Source organism: Balaenoptera ricei, chromosome 20, assembly GCF_028023285.1.
Source record: "Balaenoptera ricei isolate mBalRic1 chromosome 20, mBalRic1.hap2, whole genome shotgun sequence".
Taxonomy (NCBI): Eukaryota; Metazoa; Chordata; class Mammalia; order Artiodactyla; family Balaenopteridae; genus Balaenoptera; species Balaenoptera ricei.
Window position 1 is genome coordinate 19,747,255 of NC_082658.1, and position 16,308 is coordinate 19,763,562.

Consider the following 16,308-nt stretch of genomic DNA (forward strand, 5'->3'; position numbering starts at 1 on the left):
AACTGTGCAATGCAGAGCGTATTTTCTTTTTTGTTTGCCATCCTTTGAATTCCTTTGATCGTTGAAATTGTAAGGTTTTCTTCTGGTGACGGATTATACCGACACCCCTCCCTCGTGCCGTGGGTGTGAAAAGGGTTATGTAAATGATTGCTACTTTTAGGAGCTGGCAGCCCCTCCACATTAACGAGGATGTAGGAAAAGTGAATCTAGGAAGGATGCACTTCACTTCAAACCTTTCCCAAATCCACATCATGAAAACCCAGTTGAGATAATCTGCTATAAAAAAGGACTGATCACTTTGCAACAAGTCACCATGTGATGACTTGAAATAGATGGTTCTTCTCGTGCACTTTATATCTTATTTTTTTTTCAAGGATGAGTCTTTGTTGAGATGGCACTGCATGCCTAGCTCTTTAGGAAAACCACACACGCCAGGTCTCCCAGGTGGTCACCCGCCCCCTCATTCTGTGCAAGTGAGTTTTGTGTGTCTTTCAGCACCCACCTCCAGTGCTAGCGAGAGAGACGTGCCACCCAGGAAAGTGGGAAATGCTGCCTAGGAACAACGCCCACATTTCAGCAGACAGTCATCCCAGAGGCTGGCAACCCCTCTCCAACTGCCTGCAAAACAGCACGAGCCAGGGTCTAACAGACTCTCTGCCGGAAACCAGGTAGCCAGGGAAGCAAGTGATGCACCTGAGGAGGAAGCCCAGGACAGTGATGCACCAAAGGCCCGACGCTGGCAAGATGCCCAGGGCGAGAGTGGCCATCAGAGCATTTCTGTGTCATCCAGTTATGAAAAGCTGACTCTATTTAATTCACTTTAGTTAAGAGGGCCAGTTCCACCCCAGGGCGGAAGTCACTGCCAGTGGATGCAGAGTGAGATTTGGGGACCAGGAAGCAAAAGTGCCACCTCTCCTGCATCTGTTACTGATGGCACCATGTCACTCTTCTCGTTACGCTTCATAAGTTGCCGTCTGAAAAACACAGGTTCTCTCGGAAGGAAGTAGGGCATCACTTGTCCCTTAAAGTGCTAAAGTTGGGGGACCTGGGTGGGCAAGGAGGAGGTGTGAGGGGAAGGGATAAGTGCGTCTATGACACAAAGGACAGTGTGTCTCATTCCCTGTTGAATGAAAATTTCTTGAGGGCAGAGGGTTTTGTGTCTTGTTCACTGATGTGTCCCCAGCACCCAGAACTGAGCCTGGCACATCATCTGAGCTCAGTAAATATTTGTGAAATGAGTGATTCTCAAATGTTGAGTTGAGCTAGTCCTTCCAATGAGGTGGTTGCTTTGCCTTGAAGCCCTGTGGGGAGCAAAAGTGGTGTAAGGTTGGGTGCCTGTCCCGAGGTCTGGCCGTATGCTAGCTCCATAACCCCTTGGTATTCATTCATTCACTCATTCATTCCATGGAACATTTACCTGCCCCTCTTCGGCAATATAGCGTGTGTAATAGTCACTGGGGTACAAAGATGAATGTTAATCAATATTCTTTAATACCCCCCACAAGTGGGGTTCTGGGAATACCATGGTGACTCAGGTTGGGACCACATTCTTGGTAGGAGACACAGATGAGGAGCATCTCACTCCATCTGGAAGTAGAGGTGCTGGGAAAGGCTTCTCAGAGGATGGCATGTGTGGGCTTCATCTTGCTGGCAGGGTAGGCATTTGTGAGGCTGGGGTGGGGCCAGGGGGAGCATTCAGCCTGCATGTGTCAAGGTCTGGCATCTCAAAGTCATGCTGGGGCCATGCTCCAGCCACACCTCCTCACTCCCAGCTTCCCCACTACACAAACCCACTGAAAGTGTCTTTCCTTTTCTCTTGTCCTTCATCGTTCGCTCCCAGCTTGGCTCATCCCAGGGCCTGGCTCCATAACAAATGTACAGTACAGATGTGTTATTATTATTATTTATCTATTGAAAATTTTACATTATTTTGGAGTATAGTTGATTTACAGTGTCGTGTTAGTTTCAGGTGTATAGCAAAGTGATTCAGTTATACATATACATATATCTATTCTTTTTCAGATTGTTTTCCCATATAGGTTATGATGTGTGTTATTATTCATCCCAGTAAATGTAAGAACTGTTCCCAGAGCTTGGTGACATTATTGGTGCTGGTATGGCTTGGGGACTGTGACCCCCATTGAACTGCTATTCATTGGTCTAGCTCCCTTGGGAACTTGTTGTAGGAGGGGGAGGAGGCTGGGCAGGGTTAGGACATCCCTGGGTTCTCCGTACCACAGAAATCCCACCAGGCCCCACCGAGGACCAGTGGATGGTGGGCCCACGTCGTTTAGCATAACACAGAGCCAGTGTCAGCAGGGCTGCCTTAATACGGTGACAGCACCTGCTCTTCATTTGGAGGCATCCAAGCCCAGGCTGGAGACCCTCTGACAGGGCAATATGGTGGCACATTGGACCCGTGGGCCTTTCTACCCCCTTGGTTTGTTCTGATCTAGCCATTCTTCAGGACTTGTGTCTGAAACGTCAGAACCCAGTCACGTGGCTGCTACCAGAAGATGCTATTAAAATGCCACTAGAAGAATGTTGTTTTGGTACTTTTACACATCAGCTGCTAATCTTTGCAGGATTTTCCCCTTCCCAGGGTAAAGCGAGAGAAGAGGAAGTGAAAACAGCAGGGGGAGAATTTTCGTACAGCACCTCTCACCTTGTAGACAACAACCAAAACCCCCCTGGGTTTTGAACAGAGCCTTGTACTTCCTATAGCTTGTCTGCATCCATGGATTGCCTCATTTGGTTCTCAGAGCTCCCCCAGGTGGGAGGCAGGATTCTGAGCTGCCCTGATTTCGCTCTCATTTGCAGACGGGATGCACTCCTGGGGTGGGAGGCGAGCGCTGGGGACTGGCTATTCCAGGACGAGTTCTTCAGAGCCATTCTGGAGAGGTGCTTGGTGTTTCTGAATTTCTTCGTGGAAGCTGATCCATATCCGGTGGGGAAAGGTCTGTGTGAATAGGCATCTGAGCCGACAGTCCTCTGGCTGGAGCCCTTCGGCCAAGGAAGATGGAGGTGCTGGTTTCCCCAGTGCTGAGTAACCACCATCAGCTGACCTCTCCCAGCCGTGGGACTCTCCTGGGTGCTGGGGATCCCCTACCCCAAAGCCCAGGGCCTCTGAGAGCTTTCGATTGCGGTCTCTGCTACCAGGAGAGGGGTGTCTTCCCAGAGTCCAGTAGGCATGTCTCAACCTCTCCTGTTGCTTTAATAGTCTTCCATGACAGCTCATTCCTATGCCTCCCAGCTAGGAGGACTGAGTGGAGGCTGAGATTCAGTCTGCGCTGGGAATCAGAACCCTCCAAAGAGCATCCTCCCTCCACTTAAGCAACTGGCTTATTGTGTTACCAAATGCAAACTTGGGTCTGCTGTGAGCAGTAAAGCCAATCTATTGATACCGAGTTGTGGTGAAGGAAAGTGCGATGTTTATTGCAGGGTGCCAAGCAAGGAGTACAGGTGGCTAATGCTCAAAAGACCCAAACTCCTCAATGGCTTTCAGGGAAAGGTTTTTAAAGGTAGGGTGAGGGAGAGCGTTGCGTGGTACGTGATCAGCTCATGGACATTCTTCTGATTGGTTGGTGGTGAGGTAATCAAGAGTCAACATCATCGACCTTCTGGTTCCAACTGGTCTGGGGTTATGTGCTTGTGGTCAGCATGCAGTTAACTTCTTCCACCTGGTGGGGGTTTCAGTATCTGCAAAACAGCTCAAGGATATGGCTCAGAATATTATCAATAGCCCTTGAGGAGGAACTAAATGTCCTTGACTTTGTTCAATGGCTAAACTATTATTATTTTGTCCTGCTTGACTGTTTTCTTTGGTTTCTGCATTTTCTCACTTCTCTGATTAAATTTGTTCTTTGGAACTTGGGGAAGGTCTAGGAGGCTGAAGTTTTTCTACAAACAAGAGGCAGATGGAGAACAGGGTGTGGGGTGGGGGTGGGGAGGTCTGTCCCGGGAAGACCCCGTAGAGTCCTGCTCCATTATAATCCCCCCCTTTTCTTTGATACTCCTCAATCTGGAGGGGAAACAGGTGCAGGACAAGAAAGGGAGTAAAGTTTTGAATGGAGAGGTTAATCATAAGCTCGGCAGAGGAACTCAGTTTTAGGGGGACTCGCTTTCAATTGCTGCTCATTTCCATCTCTGCTCTGCATTTTCCACCAGGGCCTTCCTTTCCTCCCACAGTGCCCTCTCTCCATCTCCCACTGCCCTTTTCAGAGCCAGCTCAGACACCACACTTCTGAAGCCTTCCCCGGAAACAAACAGGAATGTTTGTTTCCCTCCTCTGGCTCGTGGGACCACGACCTCCAGGGACCATGCATTTGGCTCCTGCCAGAGGCAGTCAGTACATTTCTCTCCTCTTTCTCCGAGGGCCCAGGCCCATCCTCATCTCTGAGTGTGTCCCATCACAGGACTCTATTAAACTATCAGTAAGCATTGAATGAACCCATGGAGAAGATCCGTCACTGGCTCCTCCGCCTCTGTCTACCATCTTCTTTTCTTTAGAAGAGGCAGTTTGTTCATCTGGTTCTGTGTAGGAGGTTGGGGAGAGAGCCAGGAAAAAAACATTCATAGCAAATCCTGCCCCCCACCCTCTGTCCCAGGATCTAGGAGGGCTGGAATCTCATCAGGGCTTGGGTCAAGGGTACCCAGGCAGGTTGATTGAGAATGACAGAGCTGTTTGCTGATCTGGGCAGGAGGAAGGGGGCAGAAATCCTCACCAACAGGGTCCGGGCTTGTGTGGGGGGGTGGTGGGGGAGGCAGTTTCCAGGTGAGGCCAAGGAGGTTCTACCCAGGTGTATTCCAGCTTATTCTGGCTTTCTAGGGCACAGACAGCGGGGTGAATGCAAGGAGTCAAGGTGCTGGGCAACTTCCATGGTGGCCCCCTTTGACCCCAGAATCATGTTTCCAAATGGATAAAGCTCAGGGACAGAGTTGATTCAACCACTATTCAAATTTCTTACAAGCTAATATCTATACTTCCTTCTCCTCAATCCAGGGGGAGGTCTTGGGTCCTGGGATAGGTGCTGGGTGGAGATTTAATGTGATGGGGCTTCGTTGGCATCCCTGGAGTCTTTTTTTTTTTTAAATTACAACACTTTATTGCAGCATCGGCAAAGGTCAGATTTCTGAAGCTGGTGAAGATCGGGCAGCATTTCCATGTGAAATGTTACAACTTTACAAGTTTTGTTTCTTATTTAATTCTACATGCAGAAACTGAAACATTGTAAAAGAAAAAATGCAAAATAGCTAGAAAAAAAAGATGTAATCAAGTTGTAGCATACAGATGTGCTCTTCAACTAAATTTACTATGCCTATTGGAAAGCAAACGAAAGACAACTATCCTAATAAATTAACAGATTGCCAGAAACAGACTAAGAATGCTCATTTCTACTTAGTGGGGGGAAAACAAAACAAAATAAAAGAAAAACAAAAGCAAAATAAAAGCTCTACTGTTTCCATACTTTGTTTAGAGACAGAGGCTGTAAACCCATGAAGGTCAACAAAATCTCCGGATCCCCTTCTCGCTGTCCTTCGTCCATCTTCTGTGACATCTGCCTGGCACGCTGTCTGTTTTCAATGATACTTACAATGGGCTCAACTATCCCTCTTCTTAGGCTGGTGTCAGACTCCCCTAAGCCATCTGGGTACATGCTTTGTACACTAATCGTCTTCACATTTTCTTTTTACCCTAATAGGCAATGTTACATTACTGACTCTGATGGATAAAACTGATTTTTCTCCCTCATCCCTTGTTCCTCTTGAAACAAATTCCTAAACAAAAGCCTTCCTGGTGGATTATCTGGTATCTGGATATCTTTCATCATTTTGTTGTCCTGCATGTAAGTTTTCACTAGAAGATTTTACTGCATCTCTGGAGTCTTGAAACTGGATGAACAGGCAGCATCCTATTTAAAACTTAAACGATCTAAGGCCTTTTCTGAAGTACCGCGGAGGGGTGGCTGGAGTCTGTGGTGCCGTGTGGAGGGCTGTGAGGGACGGACCGGACGCTGGGTGGATGCTTCTCCTTGGGACTGGAGAGCTGGGCCCTCACAGCTGGGAACCTGTCCTGGTGGTCTCTGTCCCTCCTTAGTCGTCTGCACACACCCCCCAAGGCTATAGCAAGCCGCCGCTCAGCCCAGCCTGGAAGCTGAATCTGTCTCCATCTCTTCATTTCGATGGCAGCCTGGAATTGTTATCCTTCACAGATCATCTCTTGGAAGCGCACCAGCTCTTATTACATCTCCCAGCTTGCCTGGAGGCTGTTCAGCTAATCTGGCATCTTTGGCTGCTGGATTCGCTTCTGGCCTGGGTATTCTGACGCCACCTCTGGCACCAGTCGGGTGGGAAGATGGGCAAAATAATTAAGCCCCATGAGTTGAAAGGAGAATTAATTCCCCTGTACAAACTTTTATTTCTTCTCTTTCTGGGTAACTTCAGATGTGTTAATCCAGGACTGTTCTTTTTTTCCTTTTGTAACAGGTCTAATTTATAGCAGCACTGTTCTGGGGTTTTTCAACCATATTTTTTTCATTAGAATGTAGTCCATGTGAACTTTATAACACTAAAGATATTTTCCTTGTTTATTATGAAAATGTTTTAACTATACGAAACCCAGTTTTGCAAAGAGAGGAATAAAAGATCACCCCTAATCTTACCACAAACCCACTGGATCCAGTTTCTGTGTTTTCCCTTCCAGTTTTTGTCTGGATGCGTATTTAATTATACATGAGTATGATCCCGATATACATTTACTTTTTAAAAACATTTATTTATTTTTGGCTGCATTGGGTCTTCATTGCTGCATGCGGCTTTCTCTAGTTGTGGTGAGCATGGGCTACTCTTCATTGCGGTGCGCAGGCTTCTCATTGCGGTGGCTTCTCTTGTTGCGGAGCACGGGCTCTAGGTGTACAGGCTTCAGTAGTTGTGGCACGTGGGCTCAGTAGTTGTGGCTCGCAGGCTCTAGAGCACAGGATCAGTAGTTGTGGCACACGGGTTTAGGTGGTCCTCAGCATGTGGGATCATTCCGGACCAGGGCTCCAACCCACGTTCCCTGCATTGGCAGGCGGATTCTTAACCACTGCGCCACCAGGGAAGTCCAGCAATATACATTCACTTTTTGAAAGAACCTAATCTGAGGGTGTATGTATTGCCCCATCTTGCTACTTATCCTTTCTTACCAACATTAACTCACAAAATAGCTTAAGTATCATAATTTATTTAATCAGCCTCCTCTGGCTGGAAATTTTCTGGGCTCTGTCAGTCCTTGGGGACCAGGCAGAGAAAGTGGGCTAGCTTCAGAGCAGAGTTCAAATGACTCTAATGATCTCTTTTGTGCCGCCCCCCTTTCCTGGGCCTGACTCTTGCCAGTCTGTTCCTGCCATGCTCAGGTGCCCACAAAAAGGAGCTCCCCATCCACTGCTCTGCAGGGAAAAGGCATTTCCAGGGCACATTTTTGCAAAGTTTTTCATTCATGCAGGTGCTCACCCACTGGGCTCTGACCATTTGTATAGACATCTCCTCTACCAGACAAAAGGCAAGGGAGCATGTTCTGTTGGATCTTTTTTTTCTTTTTTTTTTTTAAGATTTTCTTTTTTTTTGATGTGGACCATTTTTAAAGTCTTTATTGAATTTGTTACAATACTGCTTGTGTTTTATGTTTTGGTTTTTTGGCCTTGAGGCATGTGGGATCTTAGCTGCCCCACCAGAGATTGAACCTGCACCCACTGCCTTGGAAGCAGGAGTCTTAACCACTGGACTGCCAGGGAAGCCCATGGATCTTTATTATTAGTTCCTAAGAGGGTTCTTGGAATATAATAGATCTCAGCAGTTGTTTGCTGAGTGAATGAAAGGCAAAGGAATGGTTCACAGCTCACAAGGAAACATGTTGTGTCCAATCCCCGCCCCGACCCCCCAGTTCTTTCCCCAGCCTGGGCTGTGGAATCTGACACATGGCTCTGCTTTAGGGCTGAAGGCTATGACTGAGGGCAAAATGTCTCATTATTCAACAGCTTACTTCTCCCTCCTAGCTAGCCCCTGCACCTCGTAGAATCCTGGTCTGCGCTGTCCCCTCCCCATCCCCCAATTTCAACCGTAAAGTGATGATGACGATTTCATAGTGCAGGGTCCCCATCCCACCTCTACACCCAGATTTAGGTCCCCCTTTATTAAATGGGGTGGCCGTCTTGTCTCAGCTTGCCCGGGACTTTCCCAGTTTAGCCCTGAAAGCCCCCACTCAGACCCAAGTAAACGGGGGCGGGTTTTGTCCTAGTTCCCCGCGTCCGGTCCTTAACAACGTCCTGTAGAGGGCGCTGGAGGCACAGCACAGGAGACAGGTGCGTCGGTGGATGGAGCACCTGTCTGCTCTCCCAGGTGGGAGGTAATACGACACAGACACCATCAGACAAAGGGTGCTGCCTCTGGCCAGAGTGCGTCAGAAAACAGCCTACTCCCTCCCCTCCCGGCAGGGCATGCCTGTGTCAGGGAACCGACCCTTGTTGGAGAAGAGGGAGTTACCTTGTCCACAAGCTCTGCTGCTCAGAGCCCTCTCCGTTTCTTGCTCCTGAGAAAGCAAATCATGGATACATAAACTGTGGTTCAGTTTCAGGCTATCAAGCTACCCAGTGTGTTCCAGCACTAATGGCCCTGATGGCAGGACACCCCGGTGGCACTGGCCTAGAACACCTTCACCACAGCAGGACAAACTGGCTTCCTTTCAAGCGTGTCTATCAACTATTCACCTTCCCCTGGTTTATAGACCTACCTTGGGAGATTAAGTGGGAAATCATAAAGTTTACTTTCAAAGTGAGTGGCCATAGTAAAAACAAAAAACCTTGCTACAACAATTCTAGTGCGAGGGGAGACCTGTACAGATCCTACTTTGGGAATCATCCTGGCTACAGCCATCTCACATCAGCTCTTCTGATAAGCACAGGTTTCCCAGTGCCTCATTCTCATCAGCCGCCTGCTTCTGTGCATAACGCCTATTGCTGATGTGTTGGATACAACTGGGTCGCAGAGTATTTAGGATAGATACCATCATGGTGGGATACTTAACCAGTTCTCTTACGGGCTCCCCCTTTGCTGTTAAGCTACATACTTTGGGTGATGATTATGTTTCATTAGTTATGCTGTAAGAACTGTTTTGTAAGGAGGGCCTGGCTGAAAATACCAACAAAATGATTTAAACACACAGAGCTGCTGTTTACGACTTGGAATGTCATTCGTGTTGATGTTTCCCTCTACACAAATATCTGGGAAATGACTCTAGGATACTGGTCTATACTGTTGTATAAAGAGAAGTTATTTGCTTCTAATCCTTTCTCCTTCGTAAAACATCATTTTAAGAACTGGAGGGGTTAGGTGCTTTTAAAGAGTTGCAGAAGGGAGGAGGCCAGTTGGCAGTTATTTGAGTTTGTATTTCACGGGTGGAATTTTATCTATTACCCATAGTAGTGGAGTCAGACAGATCTGGGTGGGAACCCTGTCTCCACCATAAATTAATTGTGTGATCTTGGACAAGTTATTTAACTTCCCTGAACCTCAGTTTCTCCATCTTTAAAATTAGGATGATAAAGTAGTATATCCTAGGGCTTCCCTGGTGGCGCAGTGGTTGAGAGTCTGCCTGCCAATGCAGGGGACACGGGTTCGAGCCCTGGTCTGGGAAGATCCCACATGCCGCGGAGCAACTAGGCCCGTGAGCCACAATTGCTGAGCCTGCGCGTCTGGAGCCTGTGCTCCGCAAGGGGAGAGGCCGCGACAGTGAGAGGCCCGCGCACCGCGATGAAGAGTGGCCCCCGCTTGCCGCAACTAGAGAAAGCCCTCGCACAGAAACGAAGACCCAACACAGCCATAAATAAATAAATAAATAAAAATTAAAAAAAAAAAAAAAAGTAGTATATCCTAGTATCCCTCATTAGACTGCTGTCAGGGATAAACGAGATGATGTGTCTGAAGCACCCAGCTCTGAGCCTGGCGCCTGGCAGGTGTTCAGCAATTTGAGTGGCTCCTTTTTTCTTAACTCCAAGCTGACTGCTTAGTCTGTTAACCCAATATTGCTCAGCTAGAATCATACTGCAGTCAATTAAGTTATGACTGTCTCTGTATTTAGACACACTCATCAAATGGATTTGGGTGTTTCCAAGTTTGCTCAGGTACTCTATCTTTTTTTTTCTTATCAATTAATTAATTAATTTATTTTTGGCTGCATTGGGTCTTCATTGCTGTGCACGGGCTTTCTCTAGTTGCAGCGAGCGGGGGCCACTCTTTGTTGCGGTGCGCGGGCTTCTCATTGCGGTGGCTTCTCTTGTTGTGGAGCACGGGCTCTAGGCGCGCGGGCTTCAGTAGTTGTGGCACTCAGGCTCAGTAGTTGTGGCTCATGAGCTCTAGAGCGTAGGCTCAGTAGTTGTGGCGCACGGGCTTAGTTGCTCTGCGGCATGTGGGATCTTCCCAGACCAGGGATGGAACCCGTGTTCCCTGCATTGGCAGGCGGGTTCTTAACCACTGCGCCACCAGGGAAGCCCCAGGTACTCTATCTTGAATTATCATCGTCATCATCATCATCATCAACACAACACCAGCTAACTTTTATTGAGTGTTTACTATGTACCTGGCATCGGGCAAAATACTTGAACCCAGAACTGCACGAAGGCTTGTGTTCTAAGCCACCCCTCCCCACTGCCTCTCTGCCATGGCTAAGTTCATCCTTTATAGGATGGATTTTAGGAGTCTGGCTAGGTTGGATTTTACAAGTTTTGCTTTTGAAGAGCATATCAAACTCTAGGTTCCTGGGTACTGGTTACAACTGGTTTTGGATTTCTGATGACACTGGCAATGATAAGACAACTAATGGTGCAGCCACTTGAGGTCTAAGTAAACTGGCATAATGGGAAACATGAAAAAGTACCACACGGTGAAGATGTCAAACTCTTGGCAATATCCAGTCCAACTGGGCTGGAATGGGTTTTTGACTCTCTTGAGGCTCTGCTCTCCCAGAAGAAGCTGCGAAGAACAATTCCCGTCCTGCTTCTGAGACAGTTGGATCTTAGGTGAGTCATTCACTTCCCTTGGGCCTCAGTTTCCCCTTTTGGAAAATGAGGGGATTAAACCAAATTGCTCGTTCTCAAAACTTTGATGTGCTAGATTCCTAGGCTCCGCCCTGGTAGACTTTAATTCAGTAGGCGTGTGTGGGACCCAGCAGCCTCCCTGGGGATATTCTAATCCCCATTAATTTCAGAAATGTCCACCTAGACTGTGACTGACATTTGACTTTAAAGCTAATATCCCAGGAAATGTGGAGTGTTTTTTGAGGAGGAGGAAGACCCATCCAAAGCACCCACACTGGAAGAGGCAAGCAAAGCTCAGAGAGTCAGGAACTCTGCATAACAGCCATCTGAGGTTGGTACTTGCTGAAATTCTGAAAGTCAACCAGGGAGGTCTTCTAGAAGGTTCCCCAAGGCTCACAGATTGACAGGAAACCACAACAGGGGTAAAATGCAAACATAACACACCCTATCAGACGTGAGGGCAGTTCTGTATACAGTACAATAACTCGTATCATGGAAAAGTTTATAACTCATTTGTTTTAAATCTGTGTCTGTATCTTTTCATTTTGGTGGTATGGAGAGTTCTGGAGGAAAAGGGGGTGAGGATTCAAGTGGGAATAATTTTTACATGTACATCTCCCATTATAAGAATACTGATCTCGAAGTATATTCTTCTGTCTTGAGTCTTTTGCATTATTGATCCACAGTGATGAAATCCTTAGGACAAATCTTCAATTTCCATATCATTTACTACCTTGGTCTACAGCCTGAGGCTAGTTTTGTTGTCCAAGAAAAAAATATTTGTAGGAGTTGATTGAGCCCAAGATTGTAAATATAGATTTCACTGGTAAAGTGATCGACTCTCATATTGACTTCAGGGATTAGAAAATAAGACTCAAAAGTATGAAAACCACATGGGCATATATAGTAAGTGCTCAACAAATGTTGGCTTTTATTATTATTAGGTGATCATGGGATTGACTTTCACTAATTTGCTCTTGAGTTATAAGCTGCTGTTGACCCAGGGATAGTTTCTAAGAAGACCAAGTTCCTGACACTCTAGGGAATATAAGGGAAATACAGCTTCCCTTTAGTGCAGTCTACCCCAAAGAGCTTTATCCAGACTACTATGTGGGCTCCTTCAGGTGATTTTAGATGGTGTGCAGACCTTTTAAATAATGTTCTTTAAAATACTATGTATTTAAGAATAAACATAACTGGTAAAATATCTGTGTTTGAATATATTTTTATGACAAAAGACAATGGTTTCGTATTTATGCTGATATAAAGTTTCCTTTTAAAATAAATTATTAAAGTGGAATAAGTAAGTTGATTCAGAGAAAGCTGTTAAGTAATCATAGTACAGGTGGTACCCAGAAATGGTAAAAACTGTGGCGGTGGTATGCAAATGATTGCGCCTTGAGAAGTGCTGTGTGATGAACCGAATCTGCCTGCTCCCATTTTGCTACATATGAAAATATTAACACTCATTTGATAGGGTTTGCATATATCACACAGTTATAAAACTTTCGTACTGGATAAGACCATGAGATCATCATAGAACCACCTTCCTTGTTATACAGTTAGGTGGATTCTGAGGTCTAGAGATGCTGTGCCTTGATTAAGTGCAGTACGTTCTGGAGGAACTGGGATTTCACCCTGTTAGAGAAAACATTCATACTTTCTGGTGGTCTAGACCTCAAGAGTAGAAAAGGGGTAAGTCCTTTATCCCCAATCTATCAAGAGAGACATTGGAAGAGAGAAATTGTGTTCTATGGCAGGATCTCAAGGGGCACTTGTCTTGAAATACTCAGAGGTCTTTTTGTATAACTGAATCCCTGAGTTGTCCACCTGAAACTAACATGATATTATAAATCAACTATACTTCAATAAAAAATAAATAAAACAAACAAACAAAAAAAACCAAAAAGGGAAATAAGAACAAAAAAGAAATCAACCTATCAGCATGAATAGATGCCTAAAACAGAGTGTTATCACATGCACCCACTTCATTTTTTCTTTCTCTTTTTTTTTTTTGCACATTTATTTTCTCTTTGCTTCAGATTATTCATTGAAACCAGTGCTACCTCTCAAACACAATTGTCCACAGAAGTGTTGCTAATCATTTGAAAAGACTCAGGAAAAAAAATGTCATAAGTCATCTAGACTCAACTAACTACTTAAGAAATCCATAGGATCATATGCTTATTCAGTTATTTAGGGAGAAAAAAAAAAAAGAAATATTCAGAGGTCTTTTATTTGGAAGAGGATTATATTTATTCTATTTGACTTCAAGGTGTAGAAGCAGAACCAGGAGGGTGAGATCACCGAAAGACAGATTTTAGCTGAATGAGAGGAAATACTTTTTGTTAATTCTAGGAGTGAGCTGTCTTAAGAGAGGATGGGCTCCCCAAGACTAGAGGTGTTAATTTTAGGTGACAACCCTAGGGGACATGGGGAAGGAAATGCTCTTATCCAAGGGCTGATGGGTACATGAGGTGGCTGACACAAGGTCCTTGCCACTTCTGAATGTCAAGGACTCTGAGGTGGCCTTTCCTGCCTTTCAAATGGCTCATTATAGGGGGTCATTATGTGCAGTTACTGTCTCAGTTCTATGTAAAAAGCAATCAAATCATTTGGGAACTTCCCCCCCCCCCCCTTTTAACACTCTTGAATACATGCAAAACAATTATATATTTTTGGTGCTAAATAGGAAAACATGTGAACATAAGTCAGCTATCTTAACTGTTTAGTGGGATATATTTTAAAAAACAGCCTGTTAAATACTTGATAGTTTAGGATTTGCATGTTAATCAGGGTTTTGTTTAACAATAATCAGTAATTTTTAGAGAAGTGTATCGATCAATCTGGAAAGTCCAAAGTTCCACCATTTGACACTCAGAAAACTGCTATTAAGAGCTTATAACTTGGGCTACAATAAAATGCAGAATTATTAGATTGAACCACGTGAAATTGTCATCTTGCAGATAAAAACCTTACATAGGCAATTTCATATAGTTCAACCTACTACTAAGATGTTTATAAACAGTTTTATGATTACTAAGACTTGTAGACATTTTCGACTAAATCTAGAATTTCCCCTACCATATTGATCAAAGAAACATTATCACCACAAGCTAGATGATAATCCAGTATGATTTCTTCTAAAAAGACTCCGCGTTCCTTTCAGCTCGCTATTGCCCAGTGGATTTTTCATTTGTAAAGATGCTAAGCCCTCTGACGTGCAAATCATTAAGAAGGCAGTTGTTGCTCTTCCAGCAAGGTTTGCCTGGCGGTGAAAAACAGCCAGATAAACTCCTGCCCTTGTTGAAACCAGGCGGGGAGACCGCGTGTGGTAGTGCTTGGGGGTGGAGGGGAATGATTTCTGAAGTGAGGATTTAACGCAGTATAATCCCAGCTTCATTGCCCGTTCACACGAGAAAACACAGCTTCAATTTAACTGCAGGCAACAGGAGTTTCACACTGTCAGCACCAATTGTTTAAAACCCCAAACTAGTCTCTAAATGGGAAGCATCAAAACCAAAAATTTGGAGGGATTTAAACTCCGGATTCTCTTTCAAATATAGTGAATCGAGTGTTATATCTTTTCCATAGGACGTTCATACTCTCATGTTAAAATGAGCTTGCTCCTAGTAACTTTTCCTGAAAGCTCTGCTTTACAAATACAAAATTTTCATGTACTGTAGGAGAGCCACATAAAAGACATGCTTGTTGACAAATGGGGAAAGATATGACATTTGAAAATTCTGTAAGAAAACCGGGGGACTGTTGGGGATTCTCCTCTCTTCCATTTGTTGTTAAAAATTAATAAAAATGGGGCTTCCCTGGTGGCGCAGTGGTTGAGAATCTGCCTGCCAATGCAGGGGACACGGGTTCGAGCCTCGGTCTGGGAAGATCCCACATGCCGCGGAGCAGCTGGGCCCGTGAGCCACAACTACTGAGCGTGCGTGTCTGGAGCCTGTGCTCCGCAACAAGAGAGGCCGCGATAGTGAGAGGCCCGCGCACCGCGATGAAGAGTGGCCCCCACTTGCCGCAACTAGAGAAAGCCCTCACACAGAAACGAAGACCCAACACAGCCATAAATAAAAAATAAATAAATAAATAAACTCAAAAAAAAATTAATAAAAATGTAAGCTCTCAAACTTTATGCATTCATACTCAAAACAAATGCATTAAAAATCATGGCTATGTGGAGGAGTAAGGGGACTGAAAGTAGTTCAATCTATTTTACGGTTGAAACAGGCTCAGAGAGTTTAAGTGACATTCCCAATGCCTATAGGGATATGGAAAGCAAAGACCTTGACTATATGCCACATACTCAAAGAAACTAGGAACAACTCAAACATTGGTGGTTTCTATGTTATCACTCTGACAAGAAGGTATTTTAAAGATTTATTTATTGATTGATTGATTACTATGTTGGGTCTTCGTTTCTGTGCTAGGGATTCCTGTAGTTGCGGCAAGCGGGGGCCACTCTTCATCGCGGTGCGCGGGCCTCTCACTATTGTGGCCTCTTTTGTTGCGGAGCACAGGCTCCAGACGCGCAGGCTCAGTAGTTGTGGCTCACGGGCCTAGTCGCTCCGCGGCATGTGGGATCTTCCCAGGCCAGGGCGCGAACCCGTGTCCCCTGCACTAGCAGGCAGATTCTCAACCACTGCACCACCAGGAAAGCCCAAGAAGGTATTTTAATTCAATTTTCCCGCCCTGAGTTAAAAGCTGCCAAATCCCATCTTAAGTTTCGATCTGTTGCCGTAGCATCATATGGGCAGGCTTGGTCTAGATATACTTGTTTTCCCTGTGCCATCTCCAGCTCAGCAAAAGAACCACTTCCATCCTCTTAAGAGACTTCAGTACCAGGGTAATAACGTGACATCTTGATCTGGTACTGTTTTCCACCCATATTAACAACTTCTCTACCCAGTTTTGACAATGTACTGAAAAGGATATCCAGTTTGTTGGGGAGGAGATGGCTGAAGTCCTGAGCCCTATGATGCCCTACACCCAGAACTGATCAATTAGTTTTTGATTCAGAAAGAAACATCCCATGTGTTTTTAAGAAAAACAGGTACCAAGGGGTGTTTCCGCCCCACTTTGTTTCCTTTCCTCCTCTCTCAGGAGGCTGAACAGAGTGGAGTCATAGTCACTGCGTGCCGTGAGCTCAGTAGCAGGGAATTCACTATAAATTAAGTTTTGTCCACATAGAGAAGTTATCTACATGTAAGCACAGGGCTTACATTTA